We start from the raw sequence: 9,930 nt of genomic DNA, 5'->3' as shown, positions 1-9,930 counted from the left end.
AAACCATTGAGACAGTGGACTAGAAGACCTCAATTCTAATGTCAAGGAAGGAAGGGAATATTGAATCCATTCTCTCTTTGCCAAGAGTGGGAGACGTCATCCAAAGAAATATCATCAAATAACACTAGTTGTTCTTATCTTCTTGCTACAAGTGTGTGCCTGAGAGTTTCTGAAGTTACATTGCCTGTATTTTGTTCCCTCCCAATTACACGTTAAAACAACATTGCCTGTATTCTTGTATGAGTGAAAACTGTATAGGAACTTGATTTTGCTTGTGGAAGCAGCTTCTCTCCAGGAAGAAAACAAATTCCTTTTAAAGGAAGACTTCCTGGCAGGAAAGGCTATATTTTCTTGGGCTGTGTCAACTGATATAAATCTAGAATCTACATGAAATTTCACTTCAGGCAAGTAAAAATTTAATAAAAATGTAAGCAATTAAAACTGTCTCTGATCCTTGAGTAGCTTCATTCTAAAGTCCTTTCCTGATGTGACATGTATTGATTTAGGATATGTATCTTTCTATAGTAGAGAATGGCCTTTGGGGTCAAGATTACTGTTATTCAGTTCTAAACTCTGATACAAACTAGCTGTGTGCCTTTGGACGAATCAGCTTCTCAATGCTCCAAGCAACTGCCTAAGACTAAGTCACAGAGAAAGTGCTGATCTGCTTTGGTAGAGGGAGCTCCTTCACCTGGGAATTCCATATGCTAATGAAATACAAAACCCATTCCCTATGTTGTCCCAATATCCTACTTTAAACAAGTGAGTTTTGCTGCCAACAGACTCCTAGACAAGACTTGTGTTCAATGCAAGGGATGCGGAATTGTGTGTGCATAAAACACACTTAGAAAACTAAAACACATGGCAGTGTTCTTCAGGTTAACATAATTGTGCTAAGAGTACCAAGGCACAAAATGGTTGGAAGGGATTTCAAGAATCAATTTCACAACAGTGGCCATATTAGCATCCTCTACCAGTGTTTTGGTGACTCTTATTTCTGCCCAAATGATTTGATCAGATTCAGGCCAGAGTATGAAGAAAGAAATTCTTTTTGGGGGGAGCAATTTAATCTTTTTATTAATACGGCCAATAGGTCTTTAAATATCCATCACCTATACTATCTATCTCTATATCTACAAACAGAAATCAGAAGTCAATATTATAAGATGTATTCCAATCCCAAAATGAATTCATCTAAAGAAAGAAAAACATTCTTAGGACAGGGCATAGTGTCATATATTTAGATATTAAAAAAAAAAAAAACACCTTTAGAGGTCATTTAATCTAATCCAGGACTTCTTAAATTTTTCCCACTTGAGACCACTTTTTGCCTAGAATTTTTGTGGGACCTCTGGATATAAATATAGGTATAGGTATATAAAATATTTGTACAAATCAAACAGTCATTGGTAATAAAGTATGATTTTGTGATCTCCACATTCAGTTACATGATTCCACATGGGGTTGCAATCCACAATTTAAGAAGCTTTAATTTAATCCTTTGATTTTTGAATGAAGAAACTGAAACTCATTAACATTAAGCAATTTGCCCAAGATTAAAGGGGCACTAAGTGACAGACCTGAAGTTTGACTCACATTCACTGATTCTAAATCCAACAAATAGTCTCTGCCCCAAATGCCTTAGACTTCAAGGCAGCAAGTAGGCAACCAAGGATATCCCAGAGTTCAACGTCTTCCCAATCCACAGGTTCAAAAGACAGTTTTTGTTATTTATCATCCATGTATCACTCAGATACATGCAAAGTTGCTTGCTTCTGTTACAGTCTAGTAAAAATCAGGTGTATCTCTGGGTGACCTCCTGTGAAACAAAATGTGACTATTTAATATCAGTGCTAGGAAGAGTTCTAAGAATGTAATCATTTCAGAGAAATCTGTTGCCACCCCATGTTATGGAGATGGAAATGATAATGAGTGGAATACCTGTATGCTGTATGTAAGAGCACAATAGCCATTTTCATGTGATTTTGTTAGTATCCTGTGGCTTCACAAAGGAAGCCTGCTGGAAAGTCAAGTCAAAGTGTCTAGTCACTTAAAGTTTTCTGCTAGAGTTTCCCTTAATTGGTTCTCCTCCTTCTCTGTAGTTTATATTACATGATCATTCTTATTATTGCTGAATCATTTCAGACTCTGTCATTCCATTTGGGGTTTTCTTGGCAAAGATACTGATGTGGTTTGCCAATTCCTTCTCCAACTCATTTTTACAGATAAGGAAGATGAGGCAAGCAGTTAAATAACTTGTGCACCTTTAGATGAGAAAATTTGTCTCATTCTACATCTTCCATTCCCTTTCTCTGAGTGTATCTATTCCTTTTCTTCACCCTTATATTCTTTTTTTTTTTTTTTTTTTTTTTTTTTTGGAGATCATCCCAACATAATTAACTTGCACCCATGCTTTCTCTCTACACTGACTTTCTAACTGCCCTAATAATGATAAAGTTGTTAGGAGTTACATGTATCTTCCTATACAACAATGTAAACAGTGTAACTCCATTGAATCCCTTATGATTATGTTTTTATGTTTATTTTTTATGCTTCTCTTGAGTTCTTTGAATGTCACATTTTCTATTCAGCTCTGGTTTTTTCATCAAGAATGCTTAGAAATTCTCTATTTCATTAAATATCTTCTTTTTTCCTCCTGAAGGATTATACTAAAGTTTTGCTATATAAGTGATTCTTGGTATGTAATCCTAGCTCTTTTGTGCTCTAGAATATCATATGCCAAGCCCTCCATTCCCTTAACATGGAAGCTGCTAAATCTTGTATGCTCTCAATTGTGGTTCTACAATATTCTTTTTGGTTGCTTACAACATTTTCTTTGACCTGAGAGTTCTGAAATTTGGTTACAATGTTCCTGGGAGCTTATTTTACCTTTTGAATCTAAGGCAGCTTTTCTTTATAAGATTTTGAAATATGATGTGTGGGTTTTTTTTTGAAATGGCTTTCATATTTCAATAATTCTTAACTTCTCTCTATTGGTTCTATTGATCCAGAGTAACTTCTGATTTTTCACATTTTCTTCTATTTTTTTTTTCATTCTTTTGATTTTGTTTGAGTGTTTCTTGCTGTCTCATGGAAGTCATTAACTTCCATTTGTTCAATTATAATTTTTGAGAAATTATTTTTTTCAGTGAGCTTTGGTATCGCTTTTTCCATTTGGCCCAGTTGTGCTTTTAAGGGAGGTCTTTTCTTCATTGAATTTTTGTGCCTCTTTTACCATTAGGGTAATTTTTTTTAAGGTGATATTTTCTTCAATAGTTTTTGTGCCTCTTTTTACTAAGCGATTAATCCTCTTTTCATAATTTTCTTGCATTACTCGTTTCTTTTCTCAATTTTTCTTCTACTACTCTTAACTCTTTCTTTAACTTTTTAAGAATTTCTTGTTGGCCTTGGGTCCAATTAACAGTTTTCTTTGAGTCTTTCTTTGTAGCTGTTTTCACATTGTCTCCTTCTAAATTTAAGTCTTGATTTCCTCTGCCATCTTAGGAATTTTTTATAGTCAAGTTCTTTTTATTTATTTGCTCATTTCCCCAGCTTATTGCTTCACTTTGAACTTTAACATAAAATTGGGATCTGCTTATCTCAGAGAGGGAATGCATTGTGTCAAGCTTCAAGCTTTTCTGTGCTTCTGTTTTCAGAGCTAATTCTGGGGTTGGAGGGGAATACTGCAAGTTTATGGTGCTTCCAAGGTAGTGTTCTGCTGGGAGAGATGTGGTCATTGCTCTCCTGGTCTGGCCCCTGCTCTTCTGCATCCACAAGTGCTAACACTCCTTTCGGCTCTGGAATGATGACCAGTATCCTTGCTCCTTGTGACTGATCCCAAGTGCTTCTTTCTATTTTGGAACTACAATCCAGAATTGCTGAAATCAATAAAGTTGCCAATCAGAGCCAACTGCACCCAGTGCCAGCAAAAGATTCCCTGTAATATCTTTCTAATAAGTTGTCCAGCCCCTTATCATTTCTGGGCAGAGAGCTACTGAAGCTGTTGCTTTGTCATGACCATTGCTAAGACCCACTTTGGTGCTCCTGTTGCATCCTGGATCTATGCCCACCCCAGTGTTCCAGACCTCTCCTGCAGACCTTCTAAGTTGTGTTGGGGTGGAAAAATGTCTCCCTCTGATATTTTGTTGGCTCTGCTGCTTCCAAATTTTATTTAAGGGATTATTTTAAATTTGTTTGGAGGGGAACATTGAGAGAACTCAGCTTGATCCCAGCTTGTATTCTAGAATCTTGTCTCTCTCTTAGTCCTGGGACTTCTGCAGAGACTTTCTATCTATTTAAACTTCAAACAAAACAACCAAGTCCCAGAAAGCAAGAGAATCTATCTTACACATTTCCTAATTCTTCTACTGCATGTGGCATATTATCAAAATAGTAGTGTCTAGTATAATTTATTTAGAGCTGAAAGGGAACATAGATGCCATTTAGGCAGATGAGGAAACTGATTCAGAGAGCAGTTAAATGAGTAGCCCCAGAATGTGAAGGTAATAAGTGGCAGAGGTGGGATTTTATAAATGCTCAATTACTTGAAAGTAAGGTACAGAATTGACAGTAATGCTTAGCATCTCAAAAAAAAAAAATCAAAGAAAATAGTTCATTAAAGAAAATAGTACCATACAGAGTATTGGATTGAGATGCAGGAGATTTGGGCCATTTCACCAAAGCTGTGAAATTTTCAAGAATTCATTTTGCCTTTCTGGGATAATCTTTTCACACACGTAAAATGAGAGAATTGAAGAAATTATAGAATTTAGAAATAGAAACAGCCCTAGAGATCATCCTACTCTTAAAGGTCCTTACCCTTTTTTTGTGTGTGTCCTGGATTCAATTTGTCAGATTGAAGAAACCTGTGGTTTCTTATCAGAATTCATATTTTTAAATCCATAAAATAAAATGCAAAAGATTATAAAAGAAATTTATTAAAAAGTAATATTTTTCTTTTCCAATTACATATAAAGATTGTTTTCAACATTCATTTTTGTAAGATTTTGAATTCTAATTTTTTTCTCTCATCCTTATCTCCCCCCTCTCCAAGATAAGCAATCTGATATAGGTTATACATGTGCAATCATTATAAAAACATTTCCATATTAGTCATGTTGTAAAAGAAAAATCAGGACAAAATGGAAAAATTATGAAAAAGAAAAGGCAAACAACAAAAAAATAAGACGAAAATGATATCTTTTGATCCACATTCAGTCTCCACAGTTCTCTCTCTGCACAGAGATGGCATTTGCATTCCAAGTGTATTGGAATTGTCTTGGTTCAATGTATTGCTGAGAAGAGCTAAGTTTATCATAGTTTATCATCACATAATCTTGCTATTACTATGTACAGTGTTCTCCTGGTTCTACTCACCTTCCTTCAGCATCAGTTCATATAAGTCTTTCCAGGTGAAAGATAATTTTCAAAATATTCTAAAAATAAATTTATGGATCCCAAGTTAAGATTTAGATCAGGCTAGCCATCCTCCTGGCTTCACAGTTCTAAAAGGATATGAAGACCTTAATGGATATCCCTGGAGAATTTGTATAATTTATGGATTTTCAAACCAAGGAACTGCTCATCATTTTTAGTTTGAGATTGTTTGCACACATGCCATAGTTTGAATGCGAACAGTCACTTCTGAAAAGCAAATGATACTAAGAGGAAAAAAAAAATCATTCCAAAATAAAACAACCCCAAATAGGTCTTGTTGCCAAGGATGGCCTTCAGCCAACTTTTAATTTCTGGGATATGGACAACATGCACTTAACTTCCCATCTTCCCTCCTGGCACGGACCTTTCTTTTGCAGGGAAATTTTGTTCTTGCCAAAGTTTTTGCTCATACCAGCCAAAGGGATAGAGGGAAAAGGTTAATGATGACTCAGAACAGTGAAGGCCTCATTTACTACTTCCTGCTCTTGGTTTCTTTTTGCTATCTCACCAGCCCTAAGTAGCAAGCAAATAAATGTTCTCTAATTAAGATTTTCCATAGTGAAACAGAAAAAAAGTGGTACAGTTTATTGAAGTGCATTCACCTGAAACCCAAAGGTTTTCAGGTGTAGTTGAGCAGCAGACAGCAAAGAGGCCTCCTGAGACTGCTAGTTCATTTCTCATTCATCTCTAGATATTTATGTTCAGATCCAAGGAAAACTTTGGTCCAACTTCAGTGTGGGACCCAGATTTGTTTGACTTATTCCTTGGTGGGTGTTGAGGATAGATGTTCTGCATTTCTTTCCTTTATAAGAAAGACCCTCCTTCTCTTCTCCCTTTCCCTCAATTCCCACCTACATTAACTCACCATAGCATTTCTCATTTGATATTCCTTAATGGGTGGCTTAAGAAGGAAGGGTTTTATTCGGATTAGCACTTATATAGTGCTTCCTTCTTTTTTTAAAAATGGATGTTTATTCAGAATTTACAAACACCAAATGAAATAGGCATATAGAAGAGAATTAGAAGATAGTACATGAACCTGTCACAGGGATTCTCAAACTTTTTAAATAGGGGGCTAGTTCACTGTCCCTTAGACTGTTGGAGGGCCAGACTATAGTAAAAACAAAAACTTTGTTTTGTGGGCCTTTAAATAAAGAAACTTTATAGCTCTGGGTGAGGGGGATAATCATCCTCAACTGCACATCTGGCCCATGGCGGTAGTTTGAGGAGTGCTTTTTCCTTTGACAAAATATAGCAATTTCAATTTGTAGCTATACTTTATTCATAAAATGTTCTCTTCCCTCATTCCCCCATCTTTCAGAAAAGTAAATATAGGACTTAGGTTCAAAACTACTTACACATAACTTCTCAGGACCACAGTTTCCCCATTTGTAAAATGAAGGGATTAGGTTAGATAATCTCTAATTCCCTTCCAGTCCCACATTCTATGAACCTGAGATTTATAAGAGTTTAAGTGACTTTCCTAAGGTTATATGGCCAATGTACAATGAGGAATGGTGGCAGCAGACCTGATAGTATCTAAAAGCTGAGTTGTGGTGGGTTGATGGAAAGCTGGTGGCTTAGCATCATAGACAGAGCTAGAAAGGATCTCAGAGGATATCCAGTCTGATCTCTTAATTTTTCAGAGAGGGCCTAAAGAGGTAATTCTAGAGGGCCACATACCTTGTCAGCATCTGAAATTGGATTTGAATCCAACTCTCTTTCAGTCCCAATCCAATACTCTGGAGAGCTAGGACTGGAGAGCTAACTATTTGGCTCCTAAATCATTCTACTTGAATGCATTGCTGTTTCCCACCTATGGATGATCTTTCTAAAGTACAGCTTCTAGGAGCAGACAATGACCTGAGAAATCCTGTGGTAGAAACAAAAGGGGGCTTTTAACACTTAGGAACATAAGACTTAGAGTAACAAGGAATCATAGAAATGATCTAATCTTAATTTGGGATTCATTAGCCTGGAGAAGGATTTTGAGAAGGATAGGGAGGAGAGAATTTGTAAACTTGGATGGGGAAAAATTGCAACTTTATTTTCACTCACTTCTAGACAAAATTGAGCATTTTCTCTAATTATGAATTTCAAAAAAATCAATCAATCAAAATTATTCTGAGAAAGGGCTTTACTCGATTGCTATAAGCATCCATGATAGACAAAAAGAGAATACAATCAAGGTCATTCAGAAATGGCTGTCAGGATTTGCACTTTCTCTGAATCTATTACTCTTCCTACCCCATCATACTCTTTACACCCACCCTTTCCAAGTGGGTTGGAAGTAGGATGTTGTCATAGGATGTGGTGTAGAAACATATGAGGGAATCTTGTGGAAGGAGATAAGGGAAAAGATCACCATAGAAGGAATTAATTCAGCAGAAAAATAAAAGAGGAAGAGGGAATGATATATTGGTGGAAGGAATTACAGCAAAATTATGAGGAGCTCCTTGGAAGGAATCAGAGTTATAGCTCGTTAAGGGCAACCAATGTGTCAGTGTGGTAGGGAATGTAACTGTGGGTTGGTGGGGATGGGTAAGAAATAGTCCCTTGATGAATAATGCCTCTGGATTATAAAGAGAGCTTCTTTTTAACAAAGCTTAGTAGCAGGTGGTAAGATTTAAGGGAAATCCTGATTTTTCTCGGTGATATTGCGCTGAAGAAAAGGAGGAAGGGGAAGAAGAAGTGAAGGAGAAGGAGGAAGAGAAGAAGGTGGTCACCATTTTACATTTGAATGAATGTTGGTCTTAATGGGAGAGTGAGGATCTGTTTAAAAGTAATTGCCACTTAAGTAAGAGAATTTCTCAACTGATTCAATAAAGTCAATGGCTGAAAGTCTTAGCCTTGCTCTAAAAAAAAACTTGCCTAAAAGGAGGGGAGCTACATCAGAGCCCAAGATTCCAAGAGTTTGGAAGGTGAGGAAGTGGGGACCAAGCAGAACTGATCCAGGAATAGTCAGTCCCAAGGCAACTGATGAAAGAAGAAAGAGAAGGCAAACACTGAGCTAGAGCAGATAACAGAAATATAAATTGTGTCTACAAGTATATAAGAGCAAAAAAGTGTGCTGCTAGTATGGATGCACTCACCTACATAAGGATCTAGCAGAGTGTTATGGAGATGTCTGCTTTTTCTCCAACTCGCTCTTTTGGTGCCTATCTACAGACACCATAATAAATTTCTACATATAATACAAGCCAATATTCTATATATAAACCAATAATAATATAAGGCAAATGTTATCAATAATCTAAAATTTTCTCAATCACAAAGAAGCCAAGGGTTAACTAGAGATGAATAGAAATACAAATTTAAATAGAGAGACCAATCCATGACTAAATGTTAGCAATTCTTTTTTTTTTTAAACTGGGAACTCAATGACTGTAACTCTTGATAGTTCATTTGAAATAAATTCTCTGAAGTCTTAGAGGAAAGAAAACTGTGTACCTTAGGGATTATTTAATTACCTCTAAGTTTAGAGCTAATGGTTGTAATGAGGTTTTACAAGGAGATCAAGAAATGGAAAGTGTCAGAAAAGATGTAGTTTACCAACACATTCTATAGTTACAGAAACTGAGTTGCAGAAAGACGCAAAATTGCTTAGCCAGGGTCACATAGACAGTAAGTAAGAAGCAGATCTCTTGACTCCAATGGCTAAGAGTGTGGATCCAGATGGCAACTGAGTGATGATACTGCTGGAACAGACAGAAAATGAGTCACTTTGCAGTTGGGAAGGAAACACTTGTTCTTTGGCTAAGTAGAATAGCTCTCTGTCTCTGTTTGTGTCTCTCTCATACACACACACACACAGATATAGAGAGAGATAGAGAGAGAGAGATGGAGAGAAAGAGACAGACAAAGAGACACACACAGAGAGAAGCAGAGACAGAGAAGGAGAGGGAGGGAAAGAAAGACACACACAGAGACAGAGAAATGAGGGGAAGAGAACAAACAACTGTTTGGGCCAAAAGCACTAGAGAAATGTAAAGTGTCTCACCAGGAGAAAAATGAATCAGAAGAAAAAGGAATGAAGGAATAGGCTAAAAGGAGGGTATTCAGATTCTGGAGGATATCTCTATCGGGATTTTGTCTTACATTGACAGAGCAAAGTTCTGAAAATTACATGTTAGACTATTTTCTTTTCATCAAGTTCTTATTGTATGAATTAAACAAATTCAACAAGTTTTTTTTATGTCAACTTTATGAAAGGATATTTGAACTTGGACTTCAAAAGAGACTAAGATTCTAATACTACCTGTGTGACCCTGAATAGTCATTAACTTAATGAACTTTGTTCAAGAGCAGTTATTTTTCAGGTGTGTAGGACTCTTTGTGATCCTAGTTGAGGTTTTCTTGGCAAAGATAACAGAGTAGTTTGCTGTTTCTTCTCCAGCTCATTTTAGAGATGAGGAAATTGAGATAAGCAGGTTTAAGTGACTTGCCAAGATCTCATAGCTAGTGAGTATCTGAGGCTAGCTTTGAACTCAGGTT

This window comes from Antechinus flavipes, chromosome 5 (assembly GCF_016432865.1).
Source record: "Antechinus flavipes isolate AdamAnt ecotype Samford, QLD, Australia chromosome 5, AdamAnt_v2, whole genome shotgun sequence".
Classification (NCBI taxonomy): Eukaryota; Metazoa; Chordata; class Mammalia; order Dasyuromorphia; family Dasyuridae; genus Antechinus; species Antechinus flavipes.
The sequence above is the reverse complement of the archived record's forward strand: the minus strand, read 5'-3'. Positions refer to the sequence as shown.